Here is a 25,345-nt window from a genome sequence, read left to right as displayed (position 1 = left end):
TCACAATTCCAGGACCTCAGCGAGAAAGTGCTCCTGCCAGAAACGATGAAAAGCAAGGTGATAACAAATTTAAAAGTGGCAGCAAGACAAACGACCACTCAGGACAGGACGAGTGGCTCCCCAGTGATGAAGCACCCATGACCCAGTGGAAACCAGGAGCTGGGTGTCCGGCATGGGGCTTCCCATCCCACGGCCCACGGGGATCACAGGTGCGGTCTCTGCTTTCCTGGCCCCACACAACCAAGAGCAAGACGACACCTCACACAGCCCAGTGCCTGCAGCCAGCTCCTCGTAACAGTGCAAGCGAGGTTCAAGGGCATCAGAATCACTCCAGAATTTGGATACAAGGAAATGAACATTTCCAGGAATAAAACTTAACACATACATACAGCACCTTCGTGGGGAGACCCAAGTACGCCAAATTAACTTATTTGGGGCTGCTGGGGCAGCTGGGGTAGCTCGATGGTAGAGTGTGTGCTTAGCCCTGGATTCAGGTGCCCAGCACTGCGCTGCCAGCCCCGGCCCCTGAAAGCTGGCATTACTTTGCAAGTTAAATACACAGGGAGAGGAGGCGTGCCCAGCCCCGGATGGGCTCAGCCCTGCACCAGTCTGTTTTGCTCTGCGCCAGCCCCGCGGTCCCTCCGCGCTGCCTCCACGGTGCATTCAGAGCTTCCTGGGCCGCCTGCCGCCGGGCGCCTCACAAGAGGGTGGCACTGCCTCCCCGGGTTTCCTCAGGGGCCCTCCACCGAGCCGCTGGCCGGCTCATGGCTGTCCGTGAGCTCGAGCTCCCAGTGGCTCCAGGATGGCACGACAGCAATTTCTAGGTTAATTGAATCCCGAGTCTGTCCAGGATTTGTGATGGCTTACCAACCCGAGGAGGACAGAGCGCGCGTTCACCGCGCGAGGGAAGCAGGCGCTGGGGGACCAAGCTGTCGAAAGTCAAGGCACAGCTGGGCCGGTGCTGAGGGACGAGCATGCCAAAACATCATTTTATTAACTCAATTTTCCAATATCAAACACATAAGCTGGTAAATCCAATTATTTAGATTACATCCCAATTCTAAACAAAGGCAGAGAATGGGTGGGGAGGGAGGGTCTGTTCATTCAAGAAATAAGACACTGTGCGTCTGGCAAATGCAGAATGACCAGCATGGCTGCGCTCTTTGTGGCGGGCTGGGAGCGGCCCGGAGGCTCTGCCAACTCACTGAAAGGCCTATTCAGAAACATGTCCTGTGTTTCCATCCCCCAAATAATTACCCACTCTATTCCACCCCCAGACACACACACTACAAACCTGGCAGCCACTCAAAGGACCAGAACGTGCCCGTGTGCGCCGGAGGTTGCTGGGGGCCAGCAGGGGTATCCTCTACCCAGGGCAAGCTGCCCACCAAATTCAAATGCAAGTGCAGTTGCGGGCAAACCACACAGGATGGCTGTAAACATCCTGAACAGCAAAGAGAAATAAACACATCCTCAAGTGAACCCGGAGCTCACTCCAGGCTGCAGGGGGGCGGCGCTCGCCTCAGCCTGAGGTTCCAGGCTTCCAGGCACGGCCCCACCCGGTCCAGTCACCACCCACGATTGTTCAATTGCTCGCCAGGGTCATGGGCATCACAGGATGACAAGGTCAGCTGGCTCCAGGAGAGGGTTTTGCTTCATGGCATTTGAGATCTAGCCACATTGCTTCAGAGACTTTTTTTTTCCTTGCTTAACATATACACAGATGAAATAGTTTGTTTATGCTAAAAACCACAGGATATTAAATATTTGCGGCACTTGTCTTAATTAAGTTACACAGGGAGCTATTTAGAGCAAAAGTTTGCCGTCGCCGGATTCGCCTAGAGGCACTTTCTGTTGGTTGAGTCTCTCCCGATGGATCCTTGAGAGGTCTGGTCTGTCAGACCGGCACCAGGAAAACAGCGGTGGTACTGCAGGCCCCAGAAAACTGACCTGCTGGCTAAGCCAAGGGGAGGCCTTGATTTCCTCAAACTATTAAAAATAATAAAAAGGACAGGGGTAAATAAAGCTCTGCCTGGCTCTAAGTTTCTGTGATCTCTGACCTGGGCCATATAACAGGGGTTCCTGAATAAAGTCATTCCTGCAGTAATTCCTTTGATCAAAGATGAGAAGTGCTGATTTTTGCAGGCATCCACTGAGAAATCGGAATCTAAATCTCCAAGCCGCCGGTCTGGTTAAGTTAAAGATCCCTACCACCAATTTCCTAACTGCCAGGTAAAACAGAAAAATATGCTGACGTTTAGAGTTAAGAATACGGCCTGGCACTTTAGAAGCCTAAGGACGTGGTGAAAATTGGTATATTCACCATCCCATGAATGGCTCTGTAATTTCCTTAGACTAGTAAAGGGTAGCAGTGCTCTCTGTACCCTACGTTCTAACACTGAGAAGCAGCCCATTTGCACCAACACGTAGCTTCCTTCAGGACGCAGGCTTCCTTAGGAACACCACCTTAGAAATACTGAAGTGTACTTTTTTATCAGCTCTATCCAGACGCTGGCGCAAGGAGAAGGCAAGCAACCTAAGAGCCAAATACCACCCCCATCCAGGAAGAGGACCCTCATGGAGACTTGGCTCACCCAGAACATCAGAGAGCTTTCCTCCTCTTTTATCCATGGTAAAGGAATAGGAGGGAGGAAAGAGAGTGAGTTAATACAACTGAGCACCCAGCAGGGAGGGACAACTTCCCCCAGTCAATCCCCTTCGGAGCACATAAACCCCAGGCCAGCCGATGACATCCCAAACTATGGAAAGTAATATGCTCTACGACTTTTGAGTCAATTAGCAAAATTATCCAATTAAGTTGCTTCAAATCTTTGCAGCGTCTTGAAATGTCAAAGAACGGAGACGGCCTGGAAATCACAAACGTCCTGATCAAGGAAACATCTGACATTGAGTCCTTTTGTGTTCTAGAAAGCAACCATGTCACACTGGAGAGGGATCATCGTTAATCAACAATTAAAGTGGCAACAAAGGCCTTTTATTTCTTCAGTCACAAGTGTCACCTATGTGCCAATTACATGAACACCAGTCTCAGTTTACCACCAAGGCGAAGCTGCCTGTCCCAGCAGCCCCGAGTGGACGACCGTCGGCCTTCTTACTGGGGATCCAATTGCAGGCCCAGGAGCTGTCCGTCACAAATGCTCTTCTCAACGTGCCCTGTTGGCCGAGAGCGTGGCCTGAGCAAACCTGGCCGCTCCAGGCCAAAGGCAGCAGAGGAGGACCACACCAACCCTGCAGGATCCAAAGGACCTGGCCAAAGAACCCCCGTCTATATACGAGGTGTGAACAAATTATCCAGAGTACGTTCACTTTTAAAAGCCTAGAAGTGCCAGTTAAAATGTTAATTTGCCTTTCTGCTCGCTCAAGGTGGGATTGCCAATTTAGTTTTTAAAATATCATTTCAACAAAAACCCTAGCAGTTTTTCAATTTTAGGTTACTCAGTACCCAACTGCAAACTGCCAAAAATCCCCTGGCAACCATCCGCTGCAAAGAGAATAGTTGGGGAATAGTGGGAAGACAGAGTGAATGACCTGTGAGGCTCGAATCATGTTTCAACGGGGGGACACCCCCCCCCCGAAACTACTTTCTACAGGACCATCCAGCCAGTAGAACCCTTCGCTACAGGAACACTCTAGAGGGACCTGGGTGGTCACCAGGATTCCACACGGGCCAGGGCTGGGGCATTTGCCCAGCGCATGTGAGGCCCTGGGTTCCATCCCAATATCGCCAAAAATAAAGCTGAGTCCACTAGGCATAAGCAGACCCAAGCATGTGAGGCAGCCTCTCCTCCCGTCTTAGTTCACTGATCTGCTGAACAGCAAAGGGATCCCAGAGCATCTCCCCGCCCACTGGAAATCTGGCCAGGCAGCCACGCAGCACCAACAGATGGCAACAGCGAGTCTTCAGACTCAGCTCTGCTATCACCCTTGGGGAAGAAGAGAGAATTCTGAATTACAACAAGCACAGCCATTGGCCAGTCTTGAGAACCAACGCTAACATCTGGAGGCAGCTAGGAACCCAGCGGCTGTTTACAGGAAGCAGTGACATCCACCAACTCCACTACACACCAAGATCCACCGCTGCACAAAACACACAGAAAACGCACACATGCCTGGAGCCAAACTGAAATGCACGGGACTGTTCCGACAGTCGTCAAAAAGGGGAACTTACTGCCACGAAAAGAAAGGAACTGAACGCCACAGAGCGCTACCGCGTTTCCTTCAGGAATACGCCCAAAGTGTTTATTTTGGGCTCTGACAGAAATTCACTGAGCAAGTTGGACAATGTTTGTGATTTTTCAAGTATGGTGGAATCACCCAATTCTCCACCAACCAAGATCCTGTTCTCTAACAAAGGGGCTCCTACAATTCATGCAGCCTCCTCGGGAAGGGCGCCAAAGAGGTCTGGAGGCTGGCAGGCCAGTGCCTGAAGAGGAGGAGCCGCCCTACCTGGAGAATCTGCTCAGCTAGTGACCGTGGCTCCACCTTCCTGCTCCGGGGCTCTGCAGCACAGCAGCACCGCCCCCTGGAAAACAGGCGCTCCGGTGTTGCGGAGTCAGCAGGATCCTCTACACAGGATCACTGTCTCTGGAGCTGTGGTCGCGATCCTAGTACACGCATCAGTGGGCTGTGTGCGTGTGCCTGTATGGATTTAACCCAAGGACACTGTGCCACTGAGCTACATCCCCAGCTCTTTTTGGTTTTTAAGACTGGGTCTCCTAAAGTTGCCAAGGCTATCCTCCTGCCTCAGTTTCCCAAATTAGTGGGATTATAAAAATGACTGGAATCACAAAAACCAAGGAAACCAATTCCATGTAGGCAACACGCCTTCATTCCTAAGGGTTCCCAGGATGTCCTCTACCAACATGCAAAGCTGCAGAGGGTAGTAAACATGCTTCAGCCCGGAACGCAGAAATCTAACGACATCACTGAGTCCGACTGAGGAACCTAGGGGCAGGAGAATGGGACAGAAAGGGAAGGGCTCCCACCTTCCACAGCAAAACCTTATCTCATTTACACTCTTTACCAACAGCTATTCCGGGGCCGCAACACCTCTTTCCCCAAGAAGTCCTCCCATTTGCTCATCAACCACCTGGCAGGCTGTGTGGACCCTGGATCTGTGTGCCCACCCCAGTGGCCCCTTATCTGGGAGCGGGGGTCTGTCCCGTGATGCTGGACACCAGAGGACTGGGCTTCTGCTTCCTGCACACGGTAACCGCCCCAGGTTCTTTCTTCTCTCCTGGGGTGGAGCAGGGTCTTTTGGCCTCCAGGAAGCCCTGCACTTGCTCTTGGCACATCCAAACCGCCGACCCGGCCACTGCACATACAGTATGCGCTCCTCAAACACGGGCACTGCCCTTCCATCACCGCCCATGGGTACCCAAGGATGCTGCGTGAGGACAGCAACTCCACTGGCCCCAGCGAGCCCCACAGCCTGCTTTGATGCAGGAGCCACTCACCTTTAACCTCAGTGACAGACTGCCAAGCGCCACACTCCCAGTCCAGCACCAGTCCTGGGGACGGTGGCCCGGGCTCCACTTCCGGCAATGTGCAAGTGAGCTTACCAAGAGATCACTTCCAGCTGGCACTGCAGCTTCCTGCCCCACATCCGAACTGCCCTCTGAGAGCCGCTAGCCACACCTGATCTTTGACCCCAGGCAACCTCTGGGTTTGCAGAAGGCTCACCCAGTATATTCCTTCACCGGTGGCTCCCACAAGTCTATCTGTGGTCTCTCAAACCCAGGGACACTTTCCCACTGAGCTACATCCTCAGCCCATTTTTTATTTTTACCTTTATTTTAAGATAGGATCTCACTGAGTTGCCCAGGCTGGCCTCAAACTTGTGATCCTCCTGCCTCAGCCTCCTGAGAGGTATGGATCACAGGTGTGGGTCACCACACCTGGCTTCTTTGATCGTCAAGGGGTACAGGATACGCCACTCTTAATTTTAAAAATTCCTTTGCATTAAACACACTGCAGTTCTTGAAATTTCTTATCTGCCTAAAAGCACAGATAACCACACCCCCTTCCAAAAACCAAAAAAAGAACAGTTCAACAACTGCCCTACCTGGGGCAACAGGGGGCAGTTACAGAACTATCCTGAGCCCATGTACGTGCCTGAGGGACCCGTTACCTTCCCCAAAAGTTGTTCCTTAGTCTCTCTCCACCCCACCCCAGGACTGCGAGGTCACCGCGTCCAATCCCCACGAGGACGTCAAGTCCAAGCTGGTCTATGGAGAACCCCTTTATGTCTTTCTCTTCTGGCTAATCTTCTTCCCTTGTAATTCTCAGGCCCCCTAACTTTTGAGGGTGGAGTGACTTTTTCCTCCTAACATTCTTACATTTTACACAATTTCCAGATTTCATCCAGGACTTTCTGAAATGGTGACGCAGAGATTTACGTTGCTGCTCTGACGTGTGTCCATGTGAGATGGCCTCAAGTGAAAAATGCCGTACAAACTAGTTTTGCAGGTAGAAACAGAACGTGCTACCGGGACTCGTGGTGCCACCAAATAAGTCACCTCTTCTTGTTCTACATTTCCATGACTGTTCTGGGACTGACAGGGGACAGACAGATGAGAGTGGTGGGACACAAGGTCAAGGGGGTGATTCTATAGAGCGGGCTCGCTGAGCTGACCCCCATGCATGCTTTCCTTTCCAAGAAGCAATTTACCTGCAGCCCGCCTGGCTTACGAGGGCAGGCAGGCCACATTCCTCAGCAAACTACCTGCTATCTGCAGGAGAATGCAGGCCCAAAGTAATTTCAGTAAGAAGAACACATGGGTCCTGAAAGGGGAGAGGGCTCTGACCCCGATGCAGTCCCCATCCTGGAATTCAGGGAGATAAGGTTGAATCCCCCTAACCATAAAATCTTCAAGAACAGCTTCCAATTAGAGCCAGTCAGCAGGGGCCAGAGTGACCTTGATTGGACATGGTAGTCTGATGTCATCCTGCCCTCAGTCAGAATCAGGCGGACCTGGGTGAGACTCTCCTGGAAGCTTCTCTGGGATCCCCAAACAAAACTGGAAAAGGTGCATACTGTCCCTCTCTTCTGAGAGGGCCACTCTCTCCCTTTCCACATCCCTTCAATAAATTCATGCCTGTTCCTCTGGGGAACGTGTCTGAAATCTTTCTGACCTGATCACAAGAACCGGGTCTTGAAAGGGGGCTTCACACTGCCTCAGTTGCCCGCAAGGCCCAGTCCTGTAACAGGATCATTAAAACACTAAAATCAAACATGAGGGAGAGAATCAGTAGACCTATTTCATAAAATAAGGAGATGACTGAAGTGCAGATGTAACTTAGGAAACTGGGAAAATCTACTGGTTCCTCATTCAGCTCCTATCGACAAAATGAACAAACCCAGGGACTTTTATTTTGAGGTGCTGGGATCCAGCCTAGGGCAAGCACCCTACCCTTCAGCTACACTCCAGCTCCAGCCCAGTGACTTCCCACTGTGCTCAGGGGGCCTAGGGCGTGTGAACGTGGACCCCAGGATCCCCAGGTGTGGCTGAGGTAGGTAGGAATAAAGGGGACCAGGAGGAATGGGCAGGAGCATATCGCCTCCAGATCTAAACGTGGAGCCTTCAGATTCCGTGAAATGTAGCCTCGACGAATCACCACATGACACAGGATGACCTGGGCTTCCAGGAGGCAGTTGCCATTTCCTGAAGCAAATTCCCTCTGGACAGAAATCTGCATGGAAGTCACCACCAGAGGAAGGGGCAATAATGCACTCCGCAGTCAACCTTCCAAAAGGTCCTCCTGAGAGCAACCGCAGACCTCACGCCTCGCTTCTAGGCCGAATCTGCACTGATGAGCTCAGCAGCACAACCCGAGGCTGGCGGGCAGGGAGGGGTGCGTGCACGGGCTCCCCAGGCCTGCCAGGCTGGGCTCCTTCCCGGGTGAGCTCCAGAAGAGCCCAGAACACTGAGGCAGGAAGAGAAGGAAACACTGAGCACCAGAAGGAGTCAGCATCCCAAGGCGGGACAGGCACCGGAATTTCATTCTCCCATGAACTACACCCGTTTTAAGTGACCATGAAAACAGAATACTAATATTGGTACAGGAGAAAACTTCAAGCTACCTAAGCTGCAGGACCGTCCTGGAAACAGAAGAGACCACAAGGGTTTCTGTGACCGACCCCACGCTTCTCAAGTGAGGACTTGTGGCGGGGAGCGAGGAGCAGTCAGAGAGCCACAAGGCGTAGTGAGGTGTGGCATGTGGGTCGTTTCCAGGAATCTAACAGACCAAGATATTCAGACTTGGCCTAAGACACTGAAGAAAAACGAGGGAAAAACTACTGAGGCAGAAATCTAGGAGAAAGTGGGAACTCCGTGTGGTAAACAGAGGAAAATGGGGCCATTCTGCACTTCAGCCCAGACGAATCTGCTCCGGAGGCACTGGGAGTGGGGAAAGTCATGCCCGGCCCCTCAGCCGTCACCCAGCCCTAAGCGGGACCCCTCCTACATTAAGTGAGAATTCCCAAGGGCTGGACATCTGGTCCTTGTGAAGATCTGGAATCCAAACCCCCACCTTGAACCCTGGACGGATAATGTCCCAAGGTCCCTGGCAAAGCAAATCAGGACGGCTCCTGCAGCTCAGGCCCCACATGCATCCCCCACAAGTGCCTTTCACTTGGTGGAAGTAACCATCCCACTGTCCACCGCAGTGAGGGACAAGCACAACACGGCGGAAGGGGTGCAGAAGTGGTCAGCAGTCTGAGCAGCCTGGGCAACAGAGCAGAACCCTTCCCCAAAATAAATCGATATATAAATAAATTACAGACAGAATTAAAGCTTTGACTTGGTGGTAACTGTAATCATTTTTCTACTGAAACAAACCCAAGGCAATTTATGAAGTACAGAATTTTTTTTAATGAATGACATGAGTCGTGCGATTGCTTGATGTCCCAGCAGCAGTGGGCTCTTTGTAGGTCCCAGACACTGACAGAGCAGACGCACTGCTGTACGCTTGAGAATCTTCTCATCTCTTTCTGAGTGCGCAGGAAACAGCTAAGGAAGGACATTTATTGACTTGGGTGGAATTAAACTACTACGGAATACTATTGGAGAACGCACAATAACCTTCTATGAAAACATCTGAATTGACAATCCGGGGAATCGCATAATGGAATTCTGAGGCTCATACTTGGATACATGAATGGATTTGTTTCCTGTTGTGCCCAGAGGAGGGAACAGCCTCTGTTGCCATGACAATGGTAACCAATGCATCCCCTTCCTCACTTCACAGTGGTTAAAATAAACACAGATCAGAGGTGACCTTGTTTGCCCTTGCAAGAATTTTCTGAAAATATCTCTCCCCATCAACTCCTCTAGGAACTGGCTCCATCCCAATCTCTGTGCGATGTTCACTGAAAGATTCCCTCGCCCCGAAATAACCTCACAGGCTGAAAATACAACGAATTCCATTTGAAAACATAGGTCACTGAGAAAATGTTGATGGGTGTCTGGAATTGCCTGTCATGGAAAACATGACCAGAAGCATGCTTCTGAGCATTGAGGGACAGGCATAGGGTTGCTCAGAGTCAATTCCCTCTGATCTACAACAAAACTTGCTTTGTAAGAAAACAAACTGCAAGGATCACCATGAAAGGTAAAGACAGGCTTACGGGGTGGTATGTGTTTTGTGAGCAGAGTTCCCCGCCAGGTATGAATTAAATCAAGGCTTGTGCAAGTTAAAACATGTGAACCCAGGGAAAGAACAGGCACAGTGGTAAACACACGTATGAACATGCTCAGCCCCACTCTACCCCCCGCCCCAGTGCAGATGGACAGACGTGGGACCCCCTGCCCCAGTGCAGATGGACAGACATGGGACCACTGGCAAGAGCTGTGGGAAGACTCTTCGGGCAGGAAAATTTTTAAAGAAAAAGCAGCGGATACTGTATTCTTGTTCACCTCTTAGCCAGAATGCCACCTATGAATACTAAGCAGAAGATAAAAGAAGCACGAGCAAAGCATAATGTACTGTAACCTACAAGGAGCTGGGAATATTCTTAAAAACAGGAAATTTGAAGGCAATTCATGACTGAACCATACTGTCTGCCTCATGAGTTGTTTGTGGCAGAAAAGGCCTTTCACGCGACACCAGGCTCGCAGGCAGGACACTGCTAAACTGAAGAGGCACCGAGAGGGGTGCTGGGAAGAGGTGCAGAGCCAGGCACTGGTCTTAGATAATTCCAGATGATGAAGGGGAGGAAGGCTGCCAGGGCACTGCCCTGCACAAGCAGAGGAACAGGCTGAGGAAGGAAACACTTGGCCACATGCAAAGACAAAGGTCCCCAAAGGATAATGGAGGTAATCAGGCCCAGGAATCCTAACCAGAGACAGCCACTATGCACTCACAGTGACCAGAGAGAATGGGGTGCTTGTTAGGTATTGCTCGGTGCTATAAAAGGTATGCAGCATTTAATCCTTCAAGGCTGATTCTCCACCTAGTGGCAAAGGAATCACGTGGGAATTATGAGAAATGCAGAATCTTAGGCCCACCTCAGTCCTGCCGAATCCAGGCTCTCAAGGTTGGACCCAGCAAAGCTGCACCTTATCAAGTCCTCTAGGAGATCCCAATGCATGCTCCTGTCTGAGAACTACTGGATCAGAGCTGACCCTGTGAGGTCTTACGGCTGCCATTGAGGACACAAAGGAAAGAAGGCCTGGAGAACAAGTGCCTTTTAATGGCACAGATATAAACCAAACTACTTTATTCCAAAACTTCATGCTGGTGCCACATGGACCACAGGTCATGGCTTAGTAAAAACAGGTGAGCCCTGTTCCGCAGAGCTGCCTCCTCACCTGGCCCACAGCATGCCTGCCCACAGCTCCCGGGTCGTTTGATTTAACAAGACAATACCCCTTCCCATTGGCATGCAGGATTTCAAAACAGAGAGCAGATCATCCAACTGACATCTGTTAAGGCTCCTGCCTGTTAATATGTTTTTATTTGTGATTGACACACAGTAATTGCACACACGCATGAAGCACAGGCTGACATTTCAACACATTTACATAACATGTTCAATACATGTACACAATCTGATCAAGGTACTGGCGCATCTATTATCGCTGGCATTTCTCATTCTTCATGGTAGGAACATTCAAATCCCTCTACCTTGTGAAATAGTCAATCAACTGTGGAGCAGGTCTCTTCCTATCCATCTGCATCCCTTCCTTACATTTCTTAAGTTTACTCACTCGCTGAAATGGAAAATGATACCAACCATCTTGAACACTTCCTTTGTATACTGTTTTAGAAATACACAATTTAAAAGCACGTAAGAGCAAACAGGAGAGCATGCAGATGGATCATCAGAAGGACAGCCAGAGGGCAAATATTCAGACCCCCAATTGAGGGCGGATGTTTGCCACATCATCAAGTCACCACCAAGAAAACTTTTTTAAAAAACCAACAACAACAAAACAAGCAAACAACAACAAAAATTTTTAAAACAAAATTTTTTTTTAACAGTTAAAAGCGGTTGTTTACACCAAAGGTGTTTGCTGAGAACATAAAGGTGCCAGCCTCCGGGAGGCCTTCAGGCATGCCAAGAGGATGCTCCAAGACCTGTGGCAGAAAGGTGAAGCTGCACCTCCACACCCTCCCCTCTGGGCCCTGAGATGAGTTGCCAGCCAGCCCAGGAGGGGGCGTCTTTGGGTACACATGTGGATTTCGGCTGCTGCAAAACATCCGTGTATGTTAGGGCTCCTAAACCACTGGGGACATTAACACTCACTGCCTGCGAGGACTCGCAGTGCCCAGTCCTCAGTCTCAGCTGCCTCCACCTGGGAGTGGGGTGTGCAGATAAAGGGCTCTATTGAGCCCCACATAGTACGGTTAAGCTAGAACACAGGAGGCATCAGAAATGAGGATCCCGGGGAGACTGGGGCACAGGCAGCTCCCTCCCTGCAGAAGGGATCACCTCTTGGCTCCAGAAAGGCCGAGCGCCAGACCACCTGACCCACAGCTTCTTCATGAACAGGGGGCAGAGATCGACCCTCGCAGGCACCTATCCTCTGCAGCCTGGCAGCAAGCGCACTTGCTGGGGCTGACCAACAGGCCCGAGGACTTGGTAGAGGACTTGGTAGAGGCGGACTAGAAGCAGCTTGGCTCTGAAAACAGCATCCTCAGGAACTGCTAGAATCCCATTCAACACAGTTCCAAGTCAGAATAACAACAGAAGGTGTTCAATAATAGGCCGCCCACAAACCCCAGGCTGGCCTGCACTATGGGCACATTTTCTTGACGTAGCCTCGGCAGGCCCTTCCTGAGCGTATTCAGAGCTACCTCGGGCTTTGCAAGGCCCCAGAGATCCACCTCCCTCAGAAGAGCTGCCAGGAATGAAAACCATCCTACCCAAGCCACCCTAAGCAGCAGCACCAGATGACCTCAGAACTGAGGCTTATTTAGTGCACCCCCCTAGGCGGGGACAATGGGGACTAAACCCAGGGGCTCCAACACTGAACTACATACCAGGCCTTTGTTTTTATTTTTAGAGTCAGGGTCATGCTAAATTGCTTAGGGCCTTGGTAAATTGCTAAGGCTGGACTCCAACCTTTGATCCTCCTGCCTCAGCCTCCTGACTAGTTGAACTGAAAACATTTAAAAGGTGTTTACCACCACGCACCACACCAAGCACTAAGTGTATTTTTAATAAAAAGAATTCTATTACCAGCAAACAACTGGTTTAATTCAGTACCACACCTGGCCTATTATATTGCTGCACACTCAAAAAAACAGCACTTCATATAAAAGGCAATATCTCAAAAGGCTTTCATTTATTTCAACATATCATCTGAAACCAAGTACACATAATAGGCTGGGTACTTGTCTTTAAAACATGGCTTTTATTTTCCTGTAACATGTTTTCGCTCTGTACATTTTAAATATATTGACAGGAGTTGGGCATGGGGGCACATGACTGTAAACCCAGTGACTCCAGAGGCTGAGGCAGGAGGATCGCAAATTCAAAGCCAGGCTCAGCAACTTAGACCTTTTTACTTAAAATTTAAAACTTAGACCTTTTTATTTAAAATTTAAAACTTAGACCTTTTTATTTAAAATTTAAAACTTAGACCTTTTTATTCAAAAACTTTATTTTGAGACCCTGTCTCAAAATAAAAAATGAAAAGGGCTGGGGATGTAGTTCAGTGGTCAAGTGCCCCTGGGTTGAATCCCTGGTATCTACACACATACGTACACATACACACACACACACACACACACACACACACACACACACACACACACACACACACACACAGAGAGATTGTGGGATGGGAGAGGGGTCAGAGTTTGATACTGCGTAACTGAACTTCCCATCCCAAGAGTAGTCATACATGTAGTATTCAAACTTCACAGAGCTTTCTTTGAAAATCAAACTCCACAAATACAAATAAGCCAAAGCTTGGCCACCTACCTCTGGAAAACCAAAGAAAATCAGACAAGAGAAAAAAATGTCAGACACGTTCATCAGCATCACAAGAGAATATTTACTATCATTGACTTGGGTGCCCCGTTTAAATGTTTTGAAATTTTAAGAGACCAGATCAGCCTTAAGTTCCAGCCCCAGGAGGAACTCGCTCCCCTTGGGGCGGGAAGGTGGGATCTGCTCTTGTCTCCTCAGAAGCACTGATGAAGCAGCAGCTCACTGGCCTCACCCTTCACCCTGCAGTGAAACTAGGAGGAAGTGTCCCTTAAACCCTGTCCCACGAGCACAAGGTCAAGCAAAGTTCACGTTTTGGGTTCTACAGGTGAAGCTGTGGAGTGCCCAGCTGGTGAGCAGGCCTGGCAAAGCGGGGAGGGGGAGGGAGGAGGAAGAGGATGGGAGAAACAGCCCATTGCCACACACAACCCAAGAGCACCTGCTCAGATTGTTCCTGACCCTTTGGCCCAAAACAAGTGCAGTTAAGATTTCAAGCACACACACACATCCCTTTCCCCATACAACAGAGGGAAAAGATCTGCACCATTCTAAACGGGATTATCTGCTTATGAAATACGACAGCTCCTTCGCCAGGATTTCCATCGCTTACACTTAACTCAGCAACTCAGAACGTGTTATTCTGAAGAATGCACAGATGTTTATTGCACACCAGGTACTCTGAAGGATACAAAGGTAACAGGAGTGTCCCTTGCCTCCAGGGGCTGGGGCTGAACACCAGGTGGACACGATGGGCCCGTGAGGACCACTCCCAGCCCTCGGTGCCCAGACACACATACGAAAGCTGGCAATGCCAACTCAGGTCATCAACTCCGTGAAATGAGCTTTAAGACGTGAGCATGGATCTGTCAAGGCATCTTATGAGGATCGTCCTCCAGAAGAGTCTACCGTTGCAATTCAAAGCCATAGAACCCAAAGCGAAGGCGAAAGTAGTCTAGCCTGATATCTACCTTGCTGGGGGAGGGGCACCACTTATTATGGTGGTCTCCTCTTTGAATGTCTAATGGCAGAAATGAACCGAGCTCGCTCCTGCAAACTAGTTATCTTGGTTGCTGTCTTCTCCGTCCAGCCCCCAGCCCCCCCACCATACCATGAGAGGGAGGGAGGCAACAGGGACAGCAGCGCAACACTCAATTCCCAGCTCCATCTTGTAGGCACCGCTGTGAACTAGACCGCTGTTAACTAGACAGCCGAGTGAAGGGCCAGGGTCAAGGAGCAGCCTGTGTAAGAAGGCATGCCGACCAACCCCAAAAAACACACGCGGATGCCCGTCACCCGCCAACCCAGGTGTCTGCAGCCCTCACAAATCCAGCACCTACTCTCTTTGCGCGGCTGTGAGTGTGTTCGTGCTTGAGACTCGGGCTGACAAAATGTTTCTGGGAGGGTCAGGTGCCCCTGGGAAGAGACCGGGGTGATGACTGGATTTGTCCACTGGGGTTTATAGAGGCAAGGAGGACAAAAGCCCATGACAGACGTTCATATTTAAAAGACTGAGAAGAGCTGTGAAAGAGGAGGAAGAGACTGGTACCCAGCAGTTTCCATGGCAACCACAAAGCATGCTAGACCCTAATTTGCATGGGAGGTAGAAGTGATATCCCTGCAATCTGATCTCTGAGGCACCAGAAAAGGAAATGGCCTCAGCAGTACTTATCCTTCCACACATCAAGTTCTAGCCATTTTCCTTAAACAAACAAATGCAGCCAAAGTCTCTGTTTATCAGGAACTTCAAGCAAATCGTGGGCCTGGACGTGCATCCCCACAGGAGTCTAAAACTGTGTCCTCAGCAACGAGTAGTGACTCACTGAATCAAAAACACTTGCACCAGTGTTTCACCACATGGGACACACACTCCAAGGCAGGTCCTTCAGCCTAATGCCCTCCTGGGACAGCATACGGTCAGTGTTCACCTGAGTACCCTCCAGACGGGCTGCCCTCTAGACAGACAGCAGAAGAGGGAAGAGAAACTTCTCAAGGAAGACCTGACACACCATTCCAAAACAGCAAGCAAACCACGCATTCGAAAACAAAGGTACCCAGCTAGAAAATGTTGCCAAAAGACACACCCTGCTTTACAAATCGCCTAAGTTCGCTGTACCTCAGCTTACCCAGGCCAGGGAGAAGGCACTTTAACACGCACACACTTAAAAAACGGAAACTCCCCGACAGCTCCTCACAGGTCGGAGCCAGCGGGCATTCACCCTACAGAGCTTCTGATCAAAACCACAGAGCAGCAGCGAGAGCGTTCAGACAGCGCAGCCCCCCGCCTTTTCGTTAGACAAGTGCCTCTTGGGTTTAGGTCATTTCTTCCTTCGGGTTAAAAGGGGGCGGTGTGGGGGGAAGCGAGCAAATTTGGGCATCTGCTCTTCACTGCCCTCGATGAAGGATGTCCCCGGTGCTCAGTCCCCACAGTGCGTGGAGGCAGTGAAAGGAGGTAGGCTACTCCACTGAATCCTAAAGGCCACCTGGCTTGTTTTAAGCCTGCCTAGATGGACCTGTCCAGCTGACAGCAGCCCCGCTGCCCCTGCGACCCAGTGTCATTTCCTGTTCCCAGGGAGGGCGGGGAGGTGCTGGGCACGCCCCGCTCTCAGTGCGGATGGTTCCCAAAACGAACTGTGAACACGCCGTGTGAATCCCCAGGCTGCCCACCAGAAAGGAGGCTGCACTGGGTCCCGGTTTCTTCCTCCCTCGGGAGGACCAGGTATGTCCTTTCACAATAGCCAGGCACCTGCCTCAAAGCTCACCCCGTGGGTGGGGTCGGCCCACACCGCTGCCCTGCCCCAGCCTCCAGTGAAGCCAGTGGGACGCCTCTGAGGCACACACCGCCTTCCAGCCGCACAAAAACCACCCAAGGATCACAAAGGGCACGGCCTCGCCCACCCCGGCTCATCCTGCTCTTCAGGTCTCGGGCAGCTGGCGTCTCCTCCCACGGGCACAATGCCCGGCACTCAAAGGCTCATAGAGTTTCCAGCAGGACCCCAAAACACAGCTATGGGGCTCCCAGTCCCAGCCCCGCACACTGGGCCTGTCTCTCTGGGCTGTTCTGAGGAACACGCAGCTGGCAGATCGCATCAACCTGTGCTGGAAATCCAAGAGCAGTGCCTGGCCAAGGCAGAGTCTGCTGAGCCCGCGCTCCCTCCGGGGAAGGACCGAGGCAGAGCCACTGACTGGGCATTTCCTCAGGCCCCGCTGCTGTCCCCACTCTTTCTCCTGCAGCTCTCTGCCTACTGGTGCATGTCGGTTTTCTCCTGCAGAATCCCTGGCACTGGTACACTGGAGAAGACTGGAGGAGGGGAGGCCAGCACCTGGTGAAGTCCTGGTCTCCTGCTACGCCAGGAACATGGTACTGAGCACTCCCAAGGCTGGGGGCGGGGCAGGGCAGTGGCTGTTTCGGGCCTTTCATACCTTGACATGGGAGCAATCCAGCGGGAAGGGCGGCCCCCCACCTCCACACCTGGCAAAGACCCTAACCCCTCACTCATTGCATGGCGAGTTGAGTTTTCAGCACGCTGACACTGAACACGAAGCCAAGCGCAGAACTCAATGACTCTGCTGCTCTTCTCCGGGAATGCACATCCCTGTATCACTAAATCAGGTTGAATCCAGGACCTTTCCACCACAGTGCCTAGCGACCTTCCGCATCTGTTCAGAAGACTCCAGGTGCACCCCACCCTCCCCGGAGGCCACACGAAACTGAGGTCTAAGGTGGAGCACGTTAATTCAGACTCCGGAGCTCAGCCACTCAAAAACCTGAGATGCGACGGCTGCAGGCTGCAGCCCCCTCTGCCGTGAAGACCCGGTGGGGGCCGGGGCAGTGGTGCACACCTGCAGCCCAGCGGCAAAGCGGCCCTGGGCTCCATCCCCAGTGCAGGGAGGGAGAAGGCTGTGGTTCTCCCCGCTCTGCCCAGGGGAACAGACGCTTCAGAGACAGCGCTCCTAGGGCAGGAGTGCTCCCCTGTGCCTGTTTGGCTCCTCCAGGAAAATGGGGCCACAGGCTGGGGTACAGCTCAGTGGTGGAGCGCTCACCTCCTGCGAAGGCACTGGGTTCCATCCTTAGCACCACACAAAAATAAATAAAAAGATATCATGGTCCACCTACAACAATAAATAAATAAATGAATAAATAATGGGGCAAGGTGAAGAAGGGGGAGACGACCCGTCTCCCAGAATCTCACTGAGAACCACGTGGGCTCACAAACACACGGGATTGTGCCGCGTGGGCTGGCACACTGTGAAGTGCTGTGCACTACCATTAACATCACCGCAGTCCACTGCCCAGGAGGAGGGGGACAAGCCTGCCCACTAAGGAAGGAGAGCAGAGCGACAGAAAGCCTCCTCAGGGAGGGGAAGCTCCTGGAGAAAACCCGACTTCAGTTGAAGTCAGGGAACTTGCAAAGGGACAAAGTACCATCACCATGGCAGGGGCTAGACCATGAAACCCCCATGGTGGCCCCAGGAAAGAGGCAGGAGAGAGGTCAGCAAGGAGGGAGGCCAGACGTGACCCGCGCCCAGGGGGCCTGCACGGTAGCTCTCCCATCCAGGTGGGATCCAGTATGGGGCCACGGTGAGCTCAAGTCCAGAGGCCCTTCTCAGCCCTAGTGAGCCCGATCTGGGTAGCAATGACCTGTCTCTACCTTAACAAGAGGGGCACAGGGCATAGGGCGGAAAGAGCAGCCCAAGGAGCCGGCTGCAGGGAAGAACCCAACCATGAGCCAAGTGAGCAGCAGGTGCCACCCCCCAGGCACAGAGCGCAGGCCCTTCACCCCAGCACCACAGGCTCCTGTGGCTCTCTGTCCCCTGGACTCCTAGTCCAGGGCTTTCGCCTTCACCTGGGAAAACACTTCAGCTCCAGGTGAAGACAGAGAGGTGCGCCTGCTCCCCCAGGTGGGAACGGTGGACGCGCGACACACATCTGCGGCTGTACTTTTACCCCCGCCCTCCAACCCCACTGTGCCAACACCTGGAGGAAGAGTCTTGTCCCCGAGGAACAGAGGGAGGAACAACCCCCATAATCACAAAATCCCCAGAGGCCTGCTGGGAGAGCCTCCAGGAAGAGCAGGAGGCCATGTCCTCTCCTCACACCCAGGATGAGCCTCTGCCCGCAGTGGCCTTGCACCTGAGGTCAGGGACCCCCGAGACCATGGACTCCAGCAATGGTTCCCGAAGCTGAACTATTTGGGTGCTGACAGGCTGAAGTTTTACCCTTATCTCCTACTTGTTGTTATGCTGGGGGAAAAAAATCCATTCATTTCATAAAGAAGGAACAGGACCACTCACTGGCAGAGAAGAGGGTACGCACCAGGACACGTGATTTGAGGGGCCACAGGCACATATGACGCAAAGGTTCAGCGAACATGGCTGGAGTCCACCAGGACCCATGGCATAGCACCCCTCTCATCTGTCACTAGGAAGCACCGACCTGCAAGATTACCTGGAAAGCAACAGGGTATAGTGGGAAGGCCAGGCATTTTAGACATGAAGTCTTGGGTCCAAATCCTGTTAACTCTGCGATAAAACAGGGGTGACAAACCTGACAGGCATTTCAGGAGAACTGAGGCAGATGCCCCAGCACTACGGTGTCCCTTTAGACACAGGCTGTACAGCTTAGAGAGGGAGGATCCCCACGGCACGCAGGCTTCGCTGTGGACTGAGATGTGACCACAGGTCAAATGCTTTCATTAATTTTGAAATATTCCTTTTTCACTGGGCACGGCTTACTTATGCTATTCACTTTTTCCTTTTATAACAGCCAACAACACAATGAAAAGTAGATGGCAATGGCTGAGATAAAAGGCCAGCTTCTATGGTAGCTCTCGTTCCTGGTGGTATGTTTGTTTCTCATCCAACAAAAGGAAACTACACTTCTGAGATGAGTAAGAAAGTAAAGTCACCTCCCGACTGCCCAGAAGAACTAAAACCCAAGACAATGAACACAAACAGCAAAGAACTATTATTATCAGTGCCAGCTTACTGTCTTGAGACACGAATTTCAGGCCATAATACGGAGGGGAAAGATGGGCAGAGCCTAGAGAAACCCCTGAGCTGAGGAGCAGCAACAGCCAGGTGAACAGAAGGTGCAAGACAGTATTGCAGAGGCCAGAGCCACTGAGAAGCTTGGAACGTGCCCAGGGTGCTCCATTCCTCAGCTGAGGGCCAGTGAGCATGTCTCTGTTAGGAACTCTGCAAGGGTAGCACTACCATGAAGAATTAGAAAACACAGGGCCAGGAACAGTCCCCATTCCTACCAGCCGAAATGGCAAACACTAATTTATTTATAGGACATCTAAATATTTTAGGGCAATGCTGCTCTGGTTATTAGCTAACAAAGCTTTCAAAATGAAGATAGCAGGCCAGGCACAATGGTGTACACCTGTAATCCCAGTGACCCAGGAGGATCAAAAATTTAAGTACGGCCTGGGCAACTTATGTGTGCACGGGTGGGGGCACGAGTCATATCTACCATCAAATTGATTATTATTGGGCTGGGGATATGGCTCAGTTGATAGAGTGCTTGCCTCTCAAGCACAAGGCCCTGGATTTGATCCTCAGCACCACAAAAAAAAAATTATTATTATTTCCTCCACTAACCTCATCATATTCTAGAACAAGGCTTAAAAAATCTGCAGACATACAAATATATCCAGGACCCAACCAAGGAATATTTATAAAGCTTAGTACCCAATACAAACTTAACAGGCATATAAAAGTATCAAAATATGATAACGTAGAGGAAAAGTCAAATCAATCCAAACTTAGAAGTCACACAGAAGATGGAATTAGAACAAAAAAAAGGACTGAAACATCTATCGTAATATAACTGCATACAAAAAAATTAAGACTGTTAGCATATTTACTTAAGAGTTAAAAAACAAAATCTAATAAATATTTAAAAAATCTGAAATGAAATATATGTCTCAAGGCTAACAAATTGGGGTATAAACTATATAAAATGAAATATACGAATAAAGAAAAGACAGGGTAGGGGGTACACATGCATGAGCAGAGCGTCAGTGAGCTAGGGAAGGCACAAATATTCTTGAAGAAACAACAGCCCAATTTTTTCCAGAACCATGGGCTCTTCAGACTAAATAAAATCAAGTCAATTCCAAACACAAGAAGCAAAGACTATATACCCAGATGCACTATAGCAATTTACAATCACCAATTCCAAAAGCAGTCCACAAAGTGGAGGAAATGACACTTTAGGTAAAGTGTCAAAGAATGACATTAGGATTCATGTCAGGAACTGTGCACCAGAAGACGATGAAGCAGTGTCATTGGCCATTTTTAATCTGAAATTCTATACCTAGCAAAAATATCTTTCAAAAATCATTTTTCTTTAAAAATGTTATGACTGTACAAAAATCATACCTGAAGTAGGTTTTAAAGAAGAACCAAGGATGAAATAAAGACTTTTTAGGCATACGAAGATTCATCCGTCCATCATCAGTAGATCTATATTAGAAATGTTACACTCCTTCAAGAAAAATGCAAACGATACCAGAGAAACATCTAAATCTATAGCCAAGGCAGGTGAGTGGATGAGGGTGCACGCACACCAGAAAATTAGCAAGGTAAAGAAAATGGGCAAACAGTGGTAAACACATCCATACGTAGTTTACATATAGTATTTACTTCCAATTACTTTCTGTGATTAGAGATATTATATAATATTTTCCAACTGTGTTTTTTCCCTTTTACATTCAAGGTACATTTCAGTCATGATGGCTCTAAAATCATAAGTTAGATTAGAATTTATCTCAACTATGTAAAAAAAATTATATGTATATATCATATATTGTTGTTATAATCTGATATATATATAACAACAGAAATATTTTGGAACAGCCTAGCCACTAGAGACTTCTAAACCAAAATCAAAAAAGCTAATAGTAATGTATCTATCATTTATTTCTTGTTTTGCTTGGATTTTTGGCAATGGAAGTGAACACATTTAATAACACACTGTTAAAGAGATGCTAAATTTATTTAAGACTTTAAATTTTTAATTCTTAAAGACACTCACTTTTAATATCGCCAACTTAAGCACTAACACAACCTGTCAAGCAACTCTCCTGCATTTGGACCTATCTTCCTCCCAAAGAGGCAGGGAAGTGTTTTATACCAAAAAAATAACGTAAAAGGAATAAGGAACACAGTAGTACATACAATTAAGCTATGGTCAGAACACCTTGAGAAAAGCCTGGGCGATTTCTCACCAACAGCAACACGCATTCACACCCAGAAGCAAGACTGTACTCAGTCATGACATCATACAAACCTACTAACAGTTTACATCAAATTCAACCTACCAGAACAGGACTGCTATACCTGAATATAGTAAGCCTTACACTACACTAACTCAAATAGAGCAGCTCTTGTGTTCTGCCCCTGCAGAGGCACCATGTATGTGTGTATGTGTGTGTGTGTGTGTGTGTGTGTGTGTGTGTGTGTGTGTGTATTTAAAAGTTCTTTAGAAACTTGGGGGCAGGACATGTAGCGCAGCTCAGTGATAGAGACCTGGTGAGGATGCACAATGCCCTGGGAGCTAGGCACCTGGGGCCTCTCCCAAGGTGCAGCAAGGACTCCTGTGTGGACACCACTGGAATCTACTCACCAACACCTGCCCTCGCACCTGACCTTGCCCCACCCATACTTTCTCTATGCGAGCGAATACCACACTGCACTAAGCTCTAGGAGGAAATTCACACTGAGTCCTTCCTGTGACTCAGTCATTTCAAAAGAGGGAGCTGCGCCCACACTTTTCCATCTGCCTACAGGTGGTTGTGATGGGGCACCCAGGAGGAAGAGATATAAATCAAATTTGTATAAATCAAAAACCCTCTAAAACAAGGTTTGAGGAGGTTCTGGTGAACATGCATATGCGTAGCACTTCATGTGTCAAATATGGTGGCGACTGACACCATCAAATGTGTGAATACTTGTTACATGCCCTCGCTTCAAAAATGACTCAGCTCACAAGCACAAGGCCCTGGGTTCAATCCCCAGCACTGCAAAAAAAAATAAAAATAAAAAGACTCAGGTCACCAGCCATCATCACATGGTTTCTTTTCTCATACACATTTACAGATGAAGAACTGAGGCCAAGAGGTGGCACATGACCTGGCCCACAGTGTGCAAATGAATGTTAAGAGCCACAGTGACCTGTAATCCCAGCAGCTCAGGAGGCTGGGGCAGGAGAATCTCAAGTTCAAAGCCAGCCTCAGCAACTCAGCGAGGCCCTATGCAGCTCATCAAGACCCTGCCTCTAAAAATATATTAAAAAGAGCTGGGGATGTGGCTCAGTGGTTAAGCACCCTTGGGTTCAATCCCTGGTACCAAATAAAAAAAAAAAAAAAAAAAAAAAAAAAACCCTAGTACTTAGAACTCGGGGGCAGGGGAAACGTGGAAATGAGCCTAGGACCCAACCAGCCAGGCCTCTTCCTTTCTTCTTTGGTTGGGCTGTCCATCTGAGAGCAAGGTCAGCTTTTCTTTTCTTTTCTTTTTAAACAGAAAGCAATTTCACATGGTGACCTTTCACTGGCCAGGTAAAAAGACACTCATTTTATGGAGTTCTCCCCCTCCCTACTCCCCAAATTAAAAAAAAAAAAAACACAGAATTAGAAACCCTAGGGACACGCCCAACCCTGGAAAATGCTGGATTCCACTGCTTCAATCTGTGATTGGCAAGTACGACATGGTGAGCCTGGACCGAGGCTGCGGCTTCACTACCAGTTTATCTATTTTTAAATAAGAAGTCAACAACATAAATTTGCTCTCGTTGTCCCAGTGTAGACAAAATACTTAAACCAGTGATCCTAAAACCCTGTGCCTGCACGGATGTGCACAGCAGGAATAATGAAGCATCACAAAAAGAGTTAGTGATTCGTATCGTTCATATATATATATATATATATATTTTTTTTTTTTTTTAAATACTTTTCCCCAAAGTAAATACTAAATTGTGACCCTGTAGTTTTAGGATTCAGCCTTTTCTCTCAAACTCTAAATGCCAAGAAAGAGAATAAAAATAATAGAACTTGAAACATGCTCCTCCTATGTCCACAGGCTGTCTAGGCAACCGAGGATCCAGGAGGGAGCACAGGATGTCGTCAGCAAGCACCCAACGCTGGATCAGAATAACGACTTGAGGCAGTTTTTCTCTGGGTGTGACTTCTTATCCTCGGAGGCAGCACGCTCACTGGTTAGCAAGGAGCGATGCAGAGATGAGGAGACTCACACCCCAGCAATGCTGGCTCCACGCCACCCACTCTGTTTCAGGAGACAGGTTCATTCCAAGTACCCAAGAAGGGCCAAGAAGCAATCCTTCAATGCCTGGAACTATGAGAAGTCATGCAAAAGCCTCCTGTGTCACCCAGCGACACTGCAGGGAACACTGTCCTACCCCACCACCCCCAGCAGGCTGCAAAGGTCGTGGACCAGCCTGGAAATCCAGTGACCCTGCTCAATCTCAATCCATATCATGTGCCCAAGAGGTCTCCCTAGGACAGTGCAGTCATCACTCAAAACACGTGCTACGGTCAATTTCTAATTCAGAAATTGGAATGCTCAGCATTCCAGAAGAGCTGGGATAGTCATTTTCTTTAAGCTAACCCTGAAGAAAGGTTTCTCTTTTCTACTGTCCTGGAGATTCCAAGTGCAATGATTGCTTTGCCCCGAGCTGCCAGATATCAAGCCAGTGCCTTGCCAAGTCATCTGAGAGTGGCACTAAGAGCCAGTCCAAGAGGATGCAGCCCACCAACCCTGGTCCCGGCAGCCCCACGGCCATGGAACCCCACCACCCAAGTGAGGCCGAGGCTCAGTCGGAGCTACAGGAGTGGGAGCTGCCATGCCCAACCCCCACTCACAGGCTTCTGTCCTTTGCGTGGGACCAACGTTGATGCTGATGCACAGATGTCCACCGGCACTGGCAGGCATGGCTAAGGATACCACCCGTTCCGATGTATTTACTGAAGTGGCTGTTTTACACATCCCTGAAATCCTCTCATGACAATTCTTATTTCAAACCCTAACAAGCAGAAAGTTTCTTATGGAGTATGCATAATAAAATGGGTTCATCGCTGAGACACTCAACTAAATGGTTTTGAAAAGACTGACTAACCTGCACACTAGCAGATCTGTACCAATAGCCAATCCTCTAAGGCACAGTGGTGAAGAGCAAGAGGAAAGATGGAATACTAACTCAGTATACCATGGGACAAAGAGATGCTCCAGGGTGGAGGGAGACAAAGAATCTGAGCCCCACATCTAAAATCTCAGACCCAAAACCATCAAACACACATGGCCAACCTGCTTTCCTCTTAATATTCCACTATACTCAGTTGTTCATTAGGCATACACATCTACATCATTTCCCAAAAGTCAACTATTAACTCTGCAGAATGTGTCAACAAAGATCAGACTAAGGGAACTTTTCTTCTTTTCCCCAATCTCACCAACTGAGAGTTTCTAAAGAAGAGTCATGAAGATAGTAATCCAATAAAACATCAAGTGTGAGAACAGAAAATGAAATAAAATATGAATTCTAATGGGGGGGGGGGAATAATAAGACATGAAACAGGTATGATACTAGCAACGGGGTTTTTGAAAACCCATTTAAAACCATTCTTACATAGTGCCACTGCCCCTGACCTTGAAACCACAAACTCTCATAAAGCTACCAGACCTGACTTCCTTATCTAACTATCTAACTAGGAAATAATTGCTTGCGAGTTCAAAGAAACGCCCACATCTAACAACAACTTGTTTAAACACCAATGTATTAAAAATGCACCTGCCATCATTTCTACTTTCCTGACAAGGAAATGTATTTCAAACACAGGACACTTCATGGTCAAGTTTTTAGAAACA

The 25,345-nt window shown here is 49.3% G+C and overlaps 1 protein-coding gene across 5 annotated transcripts in view; it reads right to left on the bottom strand.

Annotated features, from left to right (window-relative positions):
* Positions 1 to 25,345, bottom strand: part of JARID2 (jumonji and AT-rich interaction domain containing 2) — a 281,609-nt gene that overhangs the window by 88,560 nt on the left and 167,704 nt on the right. The window contains exons 1-2 of one of the 5 annotated variants that reach the window (XM_079147061.1): positions 1,295 to 2,469; positions 868 to 961 (exon numbers count right to left, since the gene is read on the bottom strand). The exons of 3 other annotated variants lie outside the window; for them this stretch is intronic. The gene's annotated coding sequence lies outside the window, so the exon portion shown is untranslated. Of the gene's footprint in view, positions 1 to 867; positions 962 to 1,294; positions 2,470 to 25,345 lie in introns of those variants that run through there. One more of the 5 variants, XM_079147062.1, reaches the window with a different exon arrangement.

Source organism: Sciurus vulgaris (genome assembly GCF_902686455.1).
Source record: "Sciurus vulgaris genome assembly, chromosome: 7".
Classification (NCBI taxonomy): domain Eukaryota; kingdom Metazoa; phylum Chordata; class Mammalia; order Rodentia; family Sciuridae; genus Sciurus; species Sciurus vulgaris.
This window is presented reverse-complemented; position numbering and strand designations above follow the sequence as displayed.